This window comes from Onychomys torridus, chromosome 23, assembly GCF_903995425.1.
Source record: "Onychomys torridus chromosome 23, mOncTor1.1, whole genome shotgun sequence".
Classification (NCBI taxonomy): domain Eukaryota; kingdom Metazoa; phylum Chordata; class Mammalia; order Rodentia; family Cricetidae; genus Onychomys; species Onychomys torridus.
Window position 1 is genome coordinate 50,910,312 of NC_050465.1, and position 20,830 is coordinate 50,931,141.

Consider the following 20,830-nt stretch of genomic DNA (forward strand, 5'->3'; position numbering starts at 1 on the left):
AGCAAGGAGGGGTATATGAGAAGGTTTGGAGGGAGTAAAGGGAAGAGGGAAAAATGGTGTAATTATATCATAATCTCAAAGAATAAAAGAAATACTAGAAAAAGAAAGATAGGCTTAACTACCAAATGGACAAAGGCAGTTGGAGCTTTACAGGCAAAAATGAAGACGTGAATCTAGGGTCACCTCGAGGACACACCAGGAACAAGAGATTCTTGTTTTCTCAATTGAGTTGAGTAAACATCAGATGTGGGACAGGAGAAGCTGGATGCAGCATGGGTGACAGTCAGATTTGCAAGATTAGGGAATTCTCTCTAAAGTGACTGATGCTCAGTTTATAAGTACAGAGTTAACATCAAGGACTGGTTCAGAAGGGGTTCAGAGAAACCCCTAAGGTTTAGTCAATATGTTTCCATGTTCTTGTGGATGAAAAGAATGAACTATGGTGTCCTGGTGTTCTTGTATAGATGAAAACTCCACCCTACCATCTCAGGTAGATTTAATTACCTCTCTGAAAGGCTGCATCTACAGTTCACATTGGAAGTGAGGATTTCAATGTAAGGATACTGACCTGGATGTGATTCAGTATAAGACACAAAGTAATACATCATCATAGGCAAAAGGATGAAATGTCCACATTGTTTGAAGTGCATTGTGTGTGCACAAGGCTTAATATTTTGATCCTTCATATGTATTTCTTTTTAATTCAATTTCTATGAAAACTAGTGCATATATTTCAGATACTAGTGGTCTCTAAGAATGAAATCAAATGAGAAAACACATGAGGCAGAGGCTTCTTTTGGGATCAAGGAGCTTTAACTAGCAATGTAACTTATTGTATGACACTATTCCTGGAGATGCATGGACAAACATCTACTCACTCCAGATAGAGAACCAAAGACTTGCCAAAGATAACTTGTTAAACCAAAAAGCTTATTAGGATTACTTAGAGACATGTGAGTGACTTACAAGAGCATGGACACCCTAAGGGAACTTCATCACCAAGAGTCCATCCCACTATGGGTAAAGGGTGATGGCCTATGAAGAAGTGGAACCCTGAACTTATCTGAATGACTTGGAAAAAAACTCAACATGGCAAGAAATCTTTACTGCTTATATCACCCTGGAGAGAGAGGGGCTTTGGACTTCCTGAAAACTTTGAGTTATTTCCTCAGTTGTTTGTTTATGATGAGCATATGTGTTTTGGGGAGGGGGGTATCATATGTGACTGAAGGGCTTATGAAGGCCAGAAGATGGTGTTCAATATCATGGAGCTATAGTTGTAGAAGGTTGTTAGTCATACTACTTAGGTGCTAGAAAATGAACTTAAGTCCCATTCAAGAGCTGTCCAGCCCTACTTTGTGAGTCTTAATGGTCCTCATTTTAGAACATCAAGAGTCTTAGGGTGTAGTCAGAAGTTTTCTTGTGTCCCACTTGGCCTGTGGTGAGGACAAATCTCTCCCACTTGCATCCCACAGCCACCTCGTCCCAAATAAACACACAGAGGCTTATATTATTTACAAACTTATGGCCATAGCCTATGGCTCAAGCTTTTTGCTAGCTAGCTCTTATAACTAAACTCAGACTATGTCTATTAATCTATATGTTGTCATGTGTTCCATGGCTTTACCTGTGTGCCATTACATGCTGCTCCCTGGATGGTGGGATGGCGTCACTCTGCCCTCTCCTTTCTCTTTCTATCTGCTTGGATTTCCACTTGCCTCTAAGCTGCCTTGCCATAGGCCAATGCAGCTTTATTTATCAACCAATCAGAGCAACACATATTCACAGCATACAGAAAGACATACCACAGCACTTCCCCTTTTCTGTCTAATCAAAAAGAAAGGTTTTAACTTTAACATAGTAAAATTACATATAATAGAACAGTTATCAACCAAGAATTACAGTTACAATATTTAGTCTATTTATATGAGGGCATTTCAATGAAGGATGGAACGTTTTGGTATAGAGGACATTCATATACAAGAGCTAGTGCAAATGAAATTAAAAAATAATATAATAGGAGTTGCTATAACCAAGCAATAATGAACAGATACATTCTGTTCATCCTGGAGATTATTGGAGAATATTCTTAGAGAAATCAGCTTCAGCTGGAAAACCTAGAAAAGGAAGGGGGAGAAACAGAAGGGAGAGAGAAAAGGGAGTGAGAAAATGAGTAGCAGAGACAAGAAAAACGCTTAAATGAAAATAAGGAAGAAGAGGGACTTTACTGAAGAAGACAGAGGTGTAAAGATGGAAGGAAGGGGGCAAGTAGTAGATCTACAAAAGAACTAGCCTGAGATGTGATGAATTTGACAGTAGATACTTGCAATAAAGTTGAAAAAGGCAGATGTGATGATGTACAGAAGTCTCTGAAGCTCACCTAGATTGTATCCTTTGAAAGAGGAGCTGTAATGATCAGAGCAAACTCTTCAGACAGGTACCTGACCTGGTAAGTCTCATGGCTACATGGGAATCTGCTCCACTTCTTAAAGCCTCTTCCCAGTTTCTCCTTATACCACAGAATGCTGTCTATTTTCCCTTAATTTTATGTTTTTTTTAAAGGTTAGGGTATTGTCTATTACCAAAAGGATAAAGGTGTCAAGTATTGTTGAAGATGTGAAAAAAAGGGAATTCTTTAGCACAGTTGGTAGGGATATTATCTACTACAGCCATTACGGAAAACATTGTAGAGGATTCTTATAAAATAGAACTGTCCTATGGCCCAACTCTAGCACTACCAAGGGTATAACAAAAGGAGATGTAAGCAGTCCACTGAAGAGTCTCACTGACGTGTCTATCGTAGGACTGTATGCAATAGTCAAGATATAAAGTCCACCTACATCCATCAGATGATGAATAAAGGAACTAAAATATACATACACAATGGAATTCTCTCTAGGCATAAAAAGTGAGATTCCATTCTTTTTGACAACATGGATAAACCTGAGGAATGTTATGTTAAAGGAAATGAAGCCAGATGAAAAAAAATGATTATCTTACTCAGAGTCTGAAACTGTAGATTTCATGGAAGCATTGTAGAGAGCTGTTGTACTGATACACTGTGTAATCCAATAAGGCTTCTCTGGGGATCAGAGGACAGGGCCAACTACTAAACTAGACATAGAGGTCAGGCAGTGGTGGCACACACCTTTAATCCTATCACTCGGGAGGCAGAGTTCCATCTGGATCTCTGTGAGTTCAAGGCCACACCAGACTACATGAGAGAAACAGAACCAAACAGTGGAGGCACATGCCTTTAGTCCCAGGAAGTAATACGGCAGGACACAGAAAAGTATATATGGTGTGAGGAAACAGGACTAGGGTGATGGCAGGGAAGATGCTGAGACCTTTGAAAAAAAACAACCACAAAATTTTAGTTAGATAGGAGAGAAAAGTTCAATGATTTATTGAGCAAAATGCTATGTTTAGTTAACAATAATGTATTATACGCCAAAAAAAACCTGAGTAGATGCTTTATTTAGCCACTTAACAATATATATTCCAGTTATTTGTTTTATATATGTATATATAATAAATAATCATATATTTAAAAACAATAAATAAAATAAAATGTCTGATACCCAAATGAAAATTAGAAACAAATGAACAGATGGCTTTCTTTCAAGTAAGGAAGTGTTGTATTTCTCCAGCTATATTTCTACTGCTAGGCAGAAAATTGCAATGAAGTATATAAATAAGCAAATTACTAACATGTGTGCTTCATTTCTGCTCAAGCTACTTTATAGCACAATATCAATTCACATTATATTGTACACAAACACACAGTCTGAGTCTGATTATGTTAGCAATTTAGGGAATTTATAAGTTTTTAAGTTTACTTTATGGAGTGTTATCATTGCACACCAACCCTTTACAGGAATAGAGGGCTCTAACAATAACTACTGGACCATCATGATGCTTCATTAGCCCTGGGAATTGAGATGTGTACTGTTCAAAGAACAGCCATGTATCCTCAACTGCTCGCCTATAAGCAAAGCCATGTTCTGCCAACTGAATTGTGTGAAGATGGTGATGTGTATATTTTTTTTCCTCACTGAAATACTGGAGCCTGTGTTCTGCTCCCCAGATACCTTCTTGACCTTCTTGTGTACTTTCAAAAGCCCATGGGTCACAAGAAAAAATGTAGCCAGATAGCTTTGTCAGTGCATGAAAAAGAAGTAACTGGAAGATTTCTCTATCCATCAGAGTTTGTGTGAACTGAATATAAACTTTAATTCTATAAACCCTCAGAGAGTCAAGATGAGCTTTCCCCACTAATCCAATCCTTGATACTTTACCTTGTACAATATTATGTCGAGATACTTTGGACAAATGTAAATCACCTCTCCTAAGGCAGCTTAACACAGCTTTAGCTGTAGCTTCCAGAGTCAGGTTTGAGGATAAAATGACACAGTGCTTATTAGCCACAGTGTCCTGATTCTCTGCTCAGATGAGGACCAGATGTTTTGTGAATAGGATTTTGTTAACAGTTCTTATTTTTTCCAAGTGTATATTTGACATATATTCCATTTGAAATAAACATAATGTTTGAAAAACAACTTTCACAGTTCCCCCAAGAGAGATGTTCTCAACCGTTGATGACTTTGGTTGAACGCATACATTCTTGTATTTACAAATACGTAGATAATAAGTGATTCTAAACATATTAGGGAGTATAATGGTTTAGCAGCTTGTTAAACTGCATGACAACATTGACAGCTGCTTGTCTATTTAAAAACCACTCGCTATACTAGAGTTTTTCCCTAGTAGATCAGCAGTCCAGTCCTCAGTAGATAGAATCTTTAGGTTTTTGAGAAGTACGCTGAGTTTCATGAACTGTTGAAAAACCACATGAGAAAGAAGGTTGATAAATGGGTGGGGAACAGTGCTATTGTTCATTTTGAGCTGACAGAATAGTCTAATGTTAGCAATTGTAATTACAACAAGTTTTCAGTACCCATACTTCATTCTCCAACAACTTCAATAATCTCTGTTTTGCTTTTTTGAGAAAGTATATCAAAACAGAAAATGAAATACCTAAATGACACTTACAGTGGAATGTGTTTCAAAGGTAAATGAGGAGAACAACCTAGTTCAACAGGGAAGATTTTATTATGAGACACATCTTCGAGGAAATCTGACCTTGGCATTACTGTCTCACAATAATCTAATTTCTCATTCTGACTTCAGTGTTATACATGACATACATTCAAACATTAATAAGCCTGAAGACGTCGCTGAGCTGGGTCAGTGTTTATCCCAAAAGCTTGTGGAGCTGAGCTCAATCCCAAGCACCATGTAAGAAGACAGGCATATTAGTCACTCTTCTTTTGATGGGATAAAATAGGCAACTTAATGAAAAAAGGGGTTTATTTTTTTCTTATGGAAAAATTAAATCCATTATGGCAAAGAAGGTATAGCAACAGGTGAAGAAGGCACAGTGTCAGCAGCCTGAAGCTGAATGTTCACATTTTCATCTACACACAGGAAGCTGTACTTCTTTAATATATATGTATATATTAAATATATATATAGAGAGAGAAGAAGGAGAAGGAGGAGGAGGAGGAGAAGAGAAGATGGATTAGTCTATAAACCCTCATTGCCTACCCCAGGGCCTTCCTCCAGCAAGGTTTCCTAAAGTTTCCATAACCTCCACAAACAGTACTATCAGCTGGGAACTAAGTGTTCAAATTCATATAGGGGCATTTATCATTCAAACTACACCACCAGGTGTGTCAGTGTGGATACAAGAGGACCCTTAGGGCTTTCCTGTCAGCAAGTCTTGCTCAATCAGTGAGCACCAGATTTAGTGGGAGACCCTGTTTCAGAAAAACCATGCACTCTAGAGCAATGCAGAAAGACATGTGGACCCCTAGCCACCATGCTCAGACTCCATGGGCAGACTCATGTGTACACATATGAACCCCCCAGACATGCGTGCTCTCGTGTCTGTGACATGGAAAATCACAGAAGAAGATCCAGCAGAAACAACTTTGCACAAAAGAGGCAGAGCTGTGGCAGAGTCGATTTCAGTCTGTCCAAGAAGCTGAACATCCTCAGCAGTCGATGCTCTCAGTATGTCTAGTCTGAAAGCTGCCGTGGGTGGAACTACACCTCTTGGAAGAGCCACAAGCTGGAGATGGAGACCTAAAGCCACTCCCCTGTGCCTGTTAAGACCTGGTTTGCAGTGAAGGCTTAGCCACTGTCTAAGTGCGTTCCTGGAATGGACACTTCAGCTATCTTGGCCTGTTTTCCCATCTATAAAGTGGGGACATATTAGCTAAAGGGAGATGGTGAAGAATAAATTAATTCATATGTATGAAGCCCTCCAAACACTGGCAAATGAAAGTCGATAAGTGTCTGCCAGTATTGGTTGACATTCTGCCCTATGGGATGAGTCTGATGTTAAAACTGACAAATATCCATGACACAAGTTGCGTTAATTTTATCCTTTGGCTGTGGTATAAAAGCTGACAGTTGTTTCTGTAGGAGACTAACTGAAAATTGGCCATTCAATTTGATGTCCCTTATGGAATAGTTCATAAGTTGCTTTTTAAAAATAAGTCCCAATGGCATTTACATATCTCACAGGAAATGAAGTCTATGAAATAAAAGGCAGTCATTTTCTTTTGTATAATAAAATGCCAACACAAGTGAAAATTATAGATACAGAGTATTATTTTCATGATTGGTGGCACTGAGTTTCTTAGTCATCCCTTCACCCTTTGGCCAATAATTACCCATTTCTTTTGGGATAAAGTTGTCCCCTTATATGTTTAGAACTGAAATATTATTTTCATGTGTAACTGCTGAGTGAGTTCAGTTTTGGAAGGACTAGGAGGATAGCCTTTGCCAAGGCTAATATTGCTGATATTGTGAATGTGTGGTTTTCTGTTTGCTGTTGCAACAATGCAGGTGCCCAAATGGTAAACAATGTGAGCTCGTGTCCCTGGAACCTACCTAGCTCTGGCATTGCAGCATGAAAGCAACCCTTGTCCACCTGGAAATGAATGGGAATGGCTGGGTACCAGCAACGCTGCACTTGGGACAAGAGATAGCAGTAGGGCGCAGCTGTCCCCTGAACTGTAATTTGCTGAACTTTGCTCTAGAGATTTCTTTTTGTCTCCTTGTTACAAGAGTAAAAGACAGTTGTGCGTACACACGCACACACACACACACACACACACACACACACACACACGTACTTTAACATTTACATGTGTGTATGTGTTCTTATTAGAAAGTAAGGGCAATATACAAAAAATAGCACTTTCAGACATTAAAAAATCTTGAATTTAAAGAAAAAAAGAATGCTATTTTGTTTAACACTCATATGGTAAAGACTAGAAGGCCCTTTTATCTGAACAGTGTCCTGAGCTGCTTCTTGCTACCTTTTGTTGTTGTTGTTGTTGTTGTTCTAAAACCAATCTAGAAGCTGGGAATGGTGCTGTACTTCTTTAATCCCAGCACTCTGGAGGCAGAAGTAGGCACATCAGATTTGAGGCCAGCCCCTACACAGTGAATTCTAGGAAAGCCAGGCAGCCAGGGCCAAATAGAGAGAGCCTATTTAAAAAAGAAAAACAAACTAAAACAAAACCAGAAAACAAACAGAACCAATTAGAAATTATCATTTGCTTATAATTCAATTTTTAAGTGATCTTAAGTTATTATACATACTACTCTGCATGAATTTCTCCTTCCAGAGAATCTGTCGTAGATGGATGATAGATAGATAGATAGATAGATAGATAGATAGATAGATAGATAGATAGATAGATAGATAGATGATAGATAGATAGATGATAGATAGATAGATGATAGATAGATAGATAGATAGATAGATAGATAGATAGATAGATAGATAGATGTGCAAAAATGTTTGCTAAAATCTTTGCACACAGCTGTTTGTCTCCTTAGTCAATCTGGATATTTCTTGAAAGGAATAAAAAACTGCCTGCAAGATTTCAGCAATCATTCTTGCTAAAATAATGACTGAATTATTACAAGGAATGGGAAATTCTGCCATGTGTCTTTTGGCTGTGAAACTTTCGTTATGGTTATCTAGCTGTTAAGTATCCATCACACTTACTCACTGCGAGTGCTCACAGATCAAATGAGCAAATATAAAAGAAACAACAAATGCAATCAGTATCTGTTGCTTCGAATCAAAGTCTTCTCCCCTCCTCTATTTATGTGAATTTATTGTTTAAAGATCCAGAAAATAGCTGGGTACATATGTCAGAGGAAGAACATTTATCTAACATGCCTAAGGCCCTATCTTTGATCTCTAGCATCATATTTTAAACAAAAAATGCCAGAATAGACAAAAAAAGAACCAGTTCGTCCATATTTTCTGTTTGAATTTCCTTCTGGATTCTAAAGACATGTAGAGGCTATCCATTAAGGTCCCAATTTTTTTAACAATAGCATATCATAGTCCTTGACAATGGGATAGGGTGTATCTATTGGGATGAACATGCATCAGTTCTGGGGGAAATGCATAAACACATGGCTTTAGAAACCCAGTGTGTAAAAGCTGGATTTGACAGGGGATTTACACACTGGGTTTTTGTCCTCTTGCCACAGATGAGGGTGGCTGCACCTGGACAGCTTGTAAGACAGAAAACAAGCCTGGTGCCTTCCAGTAACTCTGTTTATTTCCAGGAACCGCTTCAATGGGGAGTATTCCATATGATGCTCAGTGGCATTTTTCAGCAGAATTGCTAACCCAAAGTGACTTTCAGGTTTTGGAATGTCAAAGCAAATTTAGTACTCTATTGAGAATATTTAATTAATTGTTAAAAAAAATCTCTCCCCATCCTGTGCTTCATAAAATCAATGCAGACTGGGCTAGAGGCCCAGTCTTTTTTAAAGCTTGCTGGATATAATTAACAATTATGACTTTATTATTTGGGGAGGTTATATAATCTTCTGCTATTGATTAGCTGAGAACAAGTTAAAATTCTACTTGTCCTTGGGTGTTACTCTTAAGAAGCATTAAGATGTAAAAAGGTACCGAGCGGTGGTGGCACACGCCTGTAATCCCAGCACTCGGGAGGCAGAGGCAGGCGGATCTCTGTGAGTTCGAGGCCAGCCTGGTCTCCAAATTGAGTTCCAGGAAAGGCGCAAAGCTACACAGAGAAACCCTGTCTCGGGGGAAAAAAAAAAATGTACAAAGGTAGGGAAAGCATTCAGTAGTTTACATACTCACTGCTCTGGTCCAGTGGCCGAGCTAGTGCCCAGCAGGTCACAAATGCTAAGCAAATGAGGAGTAGCCCTTAGGAGATCCATCTTGCAGTCTCACAGTTCCCCAAATTCAAAACAGAACCCTGAGTTGTTTCCCGTTGATATGGTTGTCATATGTGGGTCAGAAATTAATTCATACATTTTCTCCGCATTCTTCTTCTTTTTTTCTGACAGAAAGAAGCCAGAACATACTAGCAGTCCTTTGAGAACAAAACAAATATCAGTACTTCATAACTTCCTTGAATAGGTAAGATTGTGTCCTCTCTACCATGAGTGACTCACTATTACGAAAAACACTTCACTTCTTTGCTAACCGTAGTTTTGTTTTGTTTTGTTTTTAATTGAATGCCAGTTTATTTTTTAAGGAAGAAATAGCATTTTGAATTTCACAGCTAATAGACTGAGAATGATCAAATATCACCTCCCATGTAGCTCTTCACAGTTGATGGCTTCTGGCAGGGATGAGGGTTGGGAAGGACTCGGTCTTCTTTCAGGGGCTGGCCACTGGGAGTCTGACTATGCCCCAGTGAAGACATAAGGGTGGGTAATGGACCTGGGAGAATTGGGAGAGATCGGGGTGCATTATATGAAATTTCCAAATAATCAATAAAAAATATTACGTTAAAAGATCACTTCATAGGTTTTCGACTGACTAAACGAAATGATCTTAACTTTGAAATGAGTGTTGAACCCAGCCTCTCTCTCCTGCTGTGGCTACCCATCACAGTAGTATTTCCTCTGCACGTACCATGTGCCTTTATGTCAATTAGTGCACTTATTTCCTTCCATCGGCTCTGTGAGGTAGCTAATAGATAATGTCCACTTTACAGATTAGGGGCCTGAGACAAAGCTCACCCAAACCGTGCACATGGGAAAAGGGGAGGAGAAAGAACCCCAGCCACAGATAGAATTAGAATTAGATTCTCCTATGTTTACATAAATTCCATCTGGATTTATATAAGAAAACAAGTAGCATTCACTGAAAATGCAGGCAATGCACAGCAGGCCCACTCCTACTGTATATGTGCACCTGTCCCATATCCAACAATCACATGAATGAACAAATGAGCACTTTAGCTCAGTTTGCAAATAGAAACTCTGTTTTCTTTTACTTGGCACCTTGTAACTAGAAACTTCATAATAAAGGCAGGATAAAAAAAAAAAAAAAAACTATTCAGAGATGGCCAAGGAGTGACCTCTCATTCCAGAAAATGCATTTTAATTTTAACTTGTTTTTTATTAAAGGTGTTGAATATACTATTGATCATTGGCCATGGCAGTGTTTATTTTATGGCTCTCATAAATTCTTTATTTTTGAGTGAAAAAAAAAAAACTGTATCCTGTTTTCATTGCAAAAACTCAACATAATGGTAAATAACTAAGCACCTGCCATACAAATCAAACAGCCTCACTTATGGCTATCTTAAGCTCTTTTCTGAATAGACCACCATGGGAGGAAAAGAACTTTTGCTTTCTTCTCATGCTCCTGCTTTCGTCCCAAAGAGTATCAGAAATCTAAAGGTACATAGTGTCCTTTGTGTGTCCTGCTGTGTGGCAAACAGACACAGCACAGTTACATCTTCCAAGTGTACAGAGCTAGTGTCACCCTGCAGGTGTTCTTTCATAGGTCACTTTCACTCACTGTTGTATTTAGATGCATCCACATTGGCAGACAAGATTGGTTTGGCTTATACCAGCTGTTACCATGGTTACTGCCTTACATATTAATCTCTGGTGCTTATTATTGCATCTAAATCTCTCACAGCACTTTAAAGATTCAATGCTACCACGGCTTCCGCATGTCTTATAAAAACCTATTTGGAATTTGTGTCCAAGAGAGCTGACATTATCTGAATATGATACCATGCCAAGTCTTTTTATGTTTCATTTTTTTCCCAGCTGGAAACACATCTTTAATTGGCATGTAAAGATTTTGCTAATCTACTGGGACCCACAATTTTCACTGTTCTGCCATAATATAATAATCCACATAGGTTTTATTTCACCATAGATGAAATTCTAACTAGTCCCAAACCTAGTATAAATACTATGTATGAAATTTAAGATACTTAAAAGAAAAATACATTTTGGGAGGTCCATGTTAATTGCTTACATTCCCTTAAAAATCACGGGAGGAGTTTTAATAAAGACCCTTTTCAAATTATTGTCTAACACTACAGTTAATTCTAGAATTTGCTAACATATACATGGAAGTTTAATTTATCCCACCAGCATTCATTAGGATCTTTTGTGTATATTGGGGGGGGGGGTAATGTTAAAATATCAAGAAGAGCTGGGTGGCAGTGGCACATGCCTTTAATCCCAGTACTTGGGAGGCAGAGCCAGGAGGATCTCTGTGAGTTCAAGGCCATTCTGGTCTACAGAGCAGACTGTAGATAGGAACCCAAACTACACAGAGAAACCCTGTCTCAAAAACAAAACAAAACAAAAAACAAGAAGAGACAATATTTATCTAACCTGAGAAAATAGTATCTGTGAAAGCATTAGGATTCATACAATGTTTCTATAAAATTTTATGCAGGTATTTCTATTGGATATGTTCTTTAATACCATGTGATCACCTCTGATAGCACTAACTCCACCAGTGGATTATACAGAAGGGAGAATCACAGTGAAATTGTTTGATAAAGAGCATCCTTTAAATTAATTACTAATGTTGCTAGTTACTATATTATATAAAATTTGGAGTTGAAAATTTCCATCCTAACACATGCAATCACAAATGTAAATCTTTGTTCCTAAAGTTGATCTTACTGATGCCTATGACATTGGCATCTCTTTTCATACAAAGCTCACTGGATATTACAGTGCACTGTTAATCATTAGGAAAATCAGTTTGCCCCTAGCTTCTACCACCTGTTAGAATCATGTGACTTGACCTCCTTAAGCCCCATGGGAGAGTGTTACAGTACTTGCAACTATCCAAACTATTATCAAGTCTCACCATCTCTACCTATATATTTAAAAGTCATCAGTCTTGCACTCCCATAATTGGTTGTCTACATAGAAATCAGTACAAAAATCCTTAATTGATATGACACCCTTGTTCCAAATACCTGAATGGTCACATGAATAGAATGAATCCCACACTCTTATCTTGGCAAACAAGATGGTACAGGATTGCCATCTTCTGCAGCCCACATCACCTCAACATTGTCTTCTCCCTCTGATGGCAGAAACTATATCATGTTCTGATATATTACCAAGGCCAGCACCTTCCTGGTGAGTTCTCACTCATTGAAGGCATGACTGGATATACAATGGTTCCTGGGAAACATGACAGGTAGATGCTTTGCCCATAGATTACCCACAATGCACATCCATGATGACTGGTAGCTCTTACAGCATTCTTTTATGTGTCTTAGCAGAACCCATTGCTTTTTCAATGCTCAAACACTTTCTTGGTTTCAAGTCCTAATTTTTATGGTTTTACAGTATTGCAAAAAACTTGGTTGCTGATTTTATCATTTCTAATTTTAATTTACAATACAAAAGTCCCAAACTACGTAGAAGTCAAGAATAAGCTAGCTAGATGGGCATGAAGAAGATATTTGAAGAATAAAAAATATGTATTGTTCTTGAAGTCTTTTACCTAAATATTGTAATCTGCTACAATTCAATTTAGGTTGTACATTCCTTCAGAATATTTGTATTTTTTCTTCATTCACAGCTGAAAGGAGCTTATCTTTTAAGAATTGTTTTGTGTAAGAAGATACTTTTAGTTTTACAACTAGGAGATGTACTTGATGACTATTTATACTGTTGGGAACACTTGGCAACAGAAAGACAAACAGTAGGGCCGCAGTGCATGCGCCAACAGCTAACAAAAAGAGAACGAAAACCTGGGATTTTTGCCATCTTCTCTCAAAATAAGTACCTTGGCTTGCACTGATCACTACTTCACAACAAAGATTGTTCATGGATTCTATGGTGACAGTTTTCAAGGTAGATTATGCATTCTAAAAATAAATTTGATTGATGACTTTAGGATATCTGATCATGCTTTTACAGTAACCTTTTGTATTCTGCTGTGAGCTGCTAATCACACCTGGTACCCAGGTCTTCCGGGCTCTTATCGACCAAGCGCTAAGCCTGGGTGAGGTTTGAAAGAGGGATCTCTACTTAGTTCTTTGGGGACAGGGAAAAGGAGAGTTGCCCACATCCTCAGGAGTTAAAATAACAATGACAGTCCTCCTACTTAGCAGGCTGAGTCACAAGCACAGTCTTCTGCTTCCTCAGCAGTCCTAAGCAGATTGTTTGGGCTGGAGTTTTGGAGGCAGAGGTGGGCACCACCTGCTGTAAAAAGACTGCTGCGATTAAGGATTGTCTTTTAACAGTTTGGCCAAATAGAAATAGAAAAAGAAAACATTTGGTACTGATAAGCACATAGCCTAATGTTTGAATAAGTGAATAGAGGTCAAGGAGAGCTGAGAAGGTTCCGCTGAGGTTCATGCTTGCCTCCGTACCCCACAACTTGAGTTCCATTCCCAGAACCAAGAGGGTGGAGGCAGACAACCAACTCTTAAAAGTTATCTACTGACTTCCACACATGTAATAAAGTATTACGTGAGTGTGCACACACTCTTGTGCACACACACCAAAAAAAAAAAAATGAGGGAATAAACAAGTAAATAGATAAATAGATAAATAAATGCAATAGTGGTCCAGTCATGCTTATTATCCATTTAATTATTTTATAGGCTTTGAGAATAAGTCATTTAAAAAAGGAAGCTGGTTGTAGGTTTCACAATTCAGTCTTGCTGGATATTTGTACTCAGAAGACATTTGTTGACTGATAGTGATAACCTTGTCTCAGCCAATATAGATACTAGGTTGTATCAATTAGGAATATAGTTTTACTTCAGCAGAAGGATTGTTATGGGTTACTGAGCAGCCTTTATTAGAACATTGTTGTTACAGAACCAAAGTACCTTGTAAAGAAAAGAGTTTATTTTGGTTCATCCTTCTGGTCTAAGGTCTAGGCCATCATCTGGCAGGGTCACTAGACAATGTTGTCATTACATGGGAGAGAAGACACATGTATGTATCATCTGGTCTCCCTTCCACTTCACATAAAACAACTAGTATATCAGTTAAGGGGTCTTTATCCATATAACCTTATCTAATTTAACTCCATTTCACACAAAACAACTAGTAATTCAGTTAAAGGGTCTCTATCCTTATGGTCTTGTCTAACTTAACTAATCCCACTGCTGAAACTTTTGAGAGATTTAAGTTCCTTCTCATAAAAGCCTCACAATGGGATAACATTTCAGTATATGAACTCTTGAGAGACGAAATCTATATCTAACCCATAGCATACAGTTTTCTCTGGGGCCCCTCAGCTTCGTCTCTCTTTGCTCACTGTGATTCTACATGATTGTCAATAACTTCTTTTACACAAAGACAAGATTTTCTTATTGCTTCTCACCTAGCCATGGCTCACCATCTTGCTTCTCCGTCAGTGCCAGGTTTACGTAGTATTTGCTTACCAATTTCTAATCACCTCAACTTTAACCCAATAAGCTGTGACCACTAATCTAATAGATTAGGAAGTACACACATGGTTGTCAGGCTTCTACATCCTTAGGTGGGGAAGAGAACTAACTGCAAGAAAGGAATGATGATGAACTAACACCTCCAAAGCAACTAAAATATCTAAATCTGTTGGCTGCCTTCCTCTTACTTTCTGCAGTGTTCATCGATAACTGGCGTGTCCCATTTCTGTATTCAGATGGATCCATAACTTGATAGCTTTTCTGAAGCTGTGTAAGGACACGCAGGCTCCTATAATGGTTTTGTCTGCCCTCTGCTTGCCACCTGGAAGGGAACTTAGAACTTTTTGAGACTAAAGCATCAAGAAGCTAGGTGAAGAAAGAAATGAAAAACCCAGAGACAGTGGGAAATAGGCAAGTAGCTTAAGGGAGTACGTCAGATGCAGTTAGCATTCCATCTTTAGCTCTACACACAACTGCAAAAATAAGATGCATTCATTTGGCCCTCCTGATGAAGGATGAATGAGATAGACTTAGCCAGAGATATGCGCATATTTATGTGTGTATGTGTGTTCACGAGCACACCTATTTCAATACACATAGTTGCAAAAATCCACATTTCTATAAAACTTTGCATGCATGTGACTGAGATTAAGGCACATTAAACTCAGTCCTGTGATAATTCAAACTAATTCTAATCAGGCATAGTGTATGTTATGAGGAACTTTTCAAGCCAGTTTGCAGCCACTGTCCCAGAGATCTGACTGTGTCCTCAGAAAGTGCATTGCCATTTTCTGGAGTTGTGTGTTCGTTTGTATCTTTTGCACCTCAGGCTTCTATTGCTGGCAACAAAACTTGGAGAAGGCCGTGGAGCTTCATGCCTGTAGTCCCAGTGCTTGGGAAGCTGAGGGATGAGGACTGTCAGGAATTCAAGGCCATCCTGGCTGCCTTATTTCAAAATCAAAACAAAACATTTTCTCCTCATTGCTCACTGGAACAATTTGCAGTCATGAGGCAGGAGCATTGTGGTGAATTTGTGGGTAGCCTAGGCTACTACTACAGGGTGACATTTTATCTCAGAACTCAAAGGTTTCTGAGCAGGATAATTGGCCCTGTGAAGCGTCACTAGAGGGCAAAGATGCAGAACGGATTAAGGGGTCAGCTCTGAAGAAGAAAATTGGAGACTTCCATCACTGACATGCACCTCATGTAATGGTGACAAGAACTTTGTAGGAAATGAAATCTGTAGCTAGTGGTGAGGTAAGAATGGACTTGTGGACTGAGGATGGATATACTTACCGAACATATGAAATGTTGAGACTACAGAGATATGGAGAAGATGGTGCCATAAAAAAAGCAAAGAACACTGAGTACCATTCACATTGTGGGTGAGGGAAGAAGAGAAACAGGAGAGTTTGGTGTAGTATAGAAGGAGGACTCACACCTAAGATGAACTAAGAGTGCTCTTACAGAGGCATGAATTGAGTTGAGGAGAATGAAGAATTTACAGCATTAAATGCCACAAATTATTAGTGAGCATCAAAGGGCATGAAAACATCAGTAACTGCCCAGCTCCCACCTACAGCTGTACTTTCCTGTCCTTTTTCTGGCTATCAATACCTTAAGCATCTCCATTATTACCTACTGACACACCCTGATAGAAGTCAAAGGACTTATTTTTAAATTAGCATACATTCAAGTGATGGGCTGTAATTTGACATCATCTGCCCTCTCCTTCCGTTCTCTTATTTAACGGGGCTCTGTGATCTCAGAAGTCCCCCAGATCTTATCCCCTCAGGCCAGGCTTCCAATATGTTTGTCTGAATCATGTAATGACCTTGATTCTTGCCACTTTCCTGATCCTTATAAATAGATGCCACTCTCCTGTGCTATGACCATGGAATGCTGAGGGTACATCACCTTGTTTCTCCTTTCCATATAAAAACTTCCTAAACAAACCCAAACAGAGCTCATGGCAGTTACCTCTGCACAATCTCTACACACACACCCCTCCCTCACTAATACCATTGTTTCTCCCCACTTCCAGCCACAGTAGAATACTTGTTGCTTGCTAGTTAAATGTACACCTTCCATTGTTATCATCGTCTTTATTCATTATGCTCCTTCTATTTCAAGGCCCCCATTCCCCCTCTATATTTTACCTATCACTTCAAAGTTTTTACAGTCTGAGAATAGTCCTAAAATAATTTGTATTGATAATAATTTGTATTGTGTCTCTGTGTAATAAGATACATGCAGAGTCTTTTAACAGTCTTGGACTAAAGAAAAATCACGTATGATATGTTACCATGTCCATCTCTGTCTCCATGGCTTGGTCATGTTCTCAGAGACAAAGATTTCACCTTTCCTGTCGTTGTGCCTTCCCAACAGTAGAAGTAGGTAATATTTAAAACATTGTTAATATTTGTTACTAAGTAACAAAAGATTGAAAAGACTCCAAGTAATCAATAAAGAAGTGATGGAGAAATGACTATAGATTATTATTATTATTTTTTTTTTTTGGTATTTCGAGACAGGGTTTCTCTGTGTAGCTTTGCGCCTTTTCCTGGAACTCACTTGGTAGCCCAGGCTGACCTTGAACTCACAGAGATCCGCCTGCCTCTGCCTCCCAAGTGCTGGGATTAAAGGTGTGCGCCACCACTGCCAGGCAACTACAGATTTTATGGATGTTGTTTTACTGGCATTCTTCTGGGGGTCTGTGTTTGCTAAGTGAGTGCATGTGTGGGTGCCCACACTCTCGTGTGTGTGTGTGTGTGTGTGTGTGTGTGTGTGTGTGTGTGTTGTTGTTGTTGTTGTTGTTGTTGTTGTTTTAGATAGGAGAAAGGTTATATTATAGCCCTCCTTAAAAAAGAGAAAAAATAGGATGACACTGGCTGGCATTTTGAGATTGCAGGATATTATTATTATTATTATTAGTAGTAGTAGTAGTAGTAGTAGTAGTAGTAGTATTGGAACAGGGTATTGTAAAAGGCAGGAAAATGTTACATTGTTACATTCAGGCAGATTAACGAAACAGAGAGTCACCTAAAGCAGTAGGGAGGGCAGATAGAAGGGTCACAGTGACAGGCATGTGTAAAGGTTCCATCTTTGCTTCACTTTAGAAACCTGGATACTTTCACCATGTCCTTGGGAAAATGTCAAAAACAAAAAACAAAAACAAAACAAAACCTGTGCTCCTAGCAAAGTGACTGCAAATTCTGTCCTCCCTGTGGCACATATTCCAGAAGAACCCACCTAAAGTGTGGACCATCTGCACTCCAGCTACACCCGAGAGCAGAGGAGCACAAACCAGAGAAACACCCTTTCTCCCACGCCAGCACCCAGGGCTCTTCTAGTGCCTGTGAGGACTGGCTGTACAGGCACCAACCTGGGGAGGGGGACTTTAACTGTTTTGTTTAATACTGTCACGGCTCTTGGTCTTCTCCTTTGTAAATGTTGCATTCTATTATAATCTTGAAAAATAGAAGAAACAACTTCTTTAAAGGTTACCTTTTCCAGACTTGGTGGAACACTCCTGTAATCCCAGCAGTTAGGAGGTAGAGGCAGGAGGATCAAACGGTCAAGGTCATCTTTGCCTACATAGCAAGGTCTAGGTCATTTGGGGAATCTAACACTCTCTTCTGGTCTCTGAGGGCACCAGCATATATGTGCATGCGTGCAAAAGAGTGTGCATTTGAGCAAACACACACACACACACACACACACACACACAATTTTTTTTTTCTAAAGTGAACAGAAAATTTGCATTATAGTTTTTTTCAGACCAAGTATGCTGTTCGGGTTAGGTAAATGCTTTAAGAAGGAGTTCTGGAACTTTCTGTCATAGTTTTGTTTCGGCCCCTTTCAACAGTACTGCTTGGGGTGGGAGGTAATCTTTGTAGTCAACCAAGGACCCAGGCTCCTGCCGTTTGTGATTTTTGCTTCATCATCATCTATAATCAACTGATGGAAGAGCAGAAACCAAGAAGTACATGGCAGGTAGATACAGGCCAGGACTGCGTTTCCATTCATGTGCTTTGTTTCTCATCCATCTAGGCAGAGAAGGGCACTCTCCCTAAGTGCTCAGAATACGAAGAAAGCAGCTCCCACTGTTAGCAAAACATCTGAGTTCTAATAGAAATCTATGAAGCAGGGCCTTTATATACATGGGTCACATAGCTTAAGTGATGACAAAGCCAGATGTCAGTCACACTATGCAGGCACAATAGCAAATCATCATTCCTATATCATGTTAAAATGGTAAATGTAATAGGCAAATCAGTCTATCAAGTTTAATTCCTCCAACAGTACACAAACATGTTTCTTCAAAAATGTTCTTTATAGGAATAGTGTTTCCAAAGGTAACAGCTAACCAACTCTGATGTCTGATATTACTGTTCCCTTACTATAATAACTTTTTGTTAAGGGAATTAATTTATTAATAATTTTCAAAGCTTCATTGTAGAATGAATAAATATTTGTACTTTGATAGTTAATTCATTGTTAGAACCATGAATTGGAGTATCAAATAAAAGCACTCTGAATTTAAGAGGAATGTGTGCTTTTAAGAAAAAGTAGACTAAAGATAGAATATTGAGGAAAATACCCACACTGTTCAGCACTTTTTTAAAAATGTAAATATTTTTTACATTTTGATTACCTCCCAAATAATCACAAGGTCTCCTGGCATATTTTACATTTGTTTCATCAGTACCATATTAGGATGGTAATGAACACATGGCAAGTACCATTGTATCCAATTATTTATAAGAAATTAATATTTATCTTAGGGTTACTCTTTCTCTGATGAAACACCATGTCCAAAAGCAACTTGGGGAGGAAAGGGTTTATTTCACTCACAGTTCCATAGAACAAACAGTTCATTGTCAGAAGCAGTGAGAGCAGGACCCTGGAGGCAGGAGCTGATGCAGAGGGCATGCATGGATGGCTGTTGCTTACTGACTTGTTCCCCATGGCTTACTCAGTCTGCTTTTTATAGAACTCAGGACCACCAGCCCAGGGATGGTGCAATCCACAATGGGCAGGGCCCTCCCGTATCAATCACTAATTAAGAAAATGCCCTATAGCCAGGTCTTATGGAGGCATTATTTTCACTTGAGGGTCCCTCCTTTCAGAGAAGTCTATCTAGTATCAAGTTGACATAATGCTGTCCAGCATGATATGGTTTCAGTGTTGTACAAAAGTAATCTGTCGCCTCAGTGTTCCATCAAATAAGCTTATTTGCTAATGAAGTCTGTCACAGAGAGTTACTTTCCTCCAACTGTGGAATTCTAGGGGCTTTGGGAGTAACTGCTTCACAGTCAGTGTGTGATCACTATTTATTCCCGAACAGTTAAACTTTCTATTCCCTTTGAGAGTTGGTGACACTTTAATCACATACGCATAGCACGAGAGGACATTTAAAACAGAGAGATCCCAAGAGAACGGGCTATTTGCTAAAGTAGATGAAGAAAGACAAATTGGTGCTTCCAACGGTGAGAAGTTTGAAAAGCAGCGAGTAAAAACCGCGTGGTGGAAGTCGGAGGCTGATGTTTTCTGGGTGTGTCTGTCAAATCTGTCCTCTGAAGAAGTGTGATGATGTGTCTCACCGTGATAATGTCTTGTAATTTTTTTTTCCTACTCATTTCGTTCCACCTGCACTGATTTTTTAATGAATGTCAAGGATTCCAGTTGTGCTCAGTAATTACTACAGAAGGCAGTTTGATTCAGAGGCAGCTGTAATCTCTGGAAGAGAAATTGAGAATTCGCTAAAGCAAATACTTCAGTGAGTGGATGCCAGAGCCTGAGTCATTTAAACTCACTGTGAGCAAAGCATGAGGCAAGATCCAGTAGTCATCAATCCTGAATGGAGAGCAAAGGGCAGAAAAACACAAAAGACCTTTTCAGTGGCACAGCATTGTGGCTCTGTGAGTTCTTGTTACCAGAGAGTGGTGTTTAGTTAAGTCTCCGTGGGTTTTGACTGGGGGCATATATTTACAATTATAGTGAGTCTTGTTTGGGGAAATAAGAAATTTCAAGGAAACATTGTTGACAAACCAAGAGGAATT

The 20,830-nt window shown here is 39.0% G+C and overlaps 1 protein-coding gene across 1 annotated transcript in view; it reads left to right on the top strand.

The window, feature by feature from the left end:
* Map2 (microtubule associated protein 2) overlaps window positions 1-20,830 on the top strand; it is a 133,670-nt gene that overhangs the window by 30,923 nt on the left and 81,917 nt on the right. The window contains 1 exon segment of the mRNA XM_036172846.1: window positions 9,421-9,493. The gene's annotated coding sequence lies outside the window, so the exon portion shown is untranslated.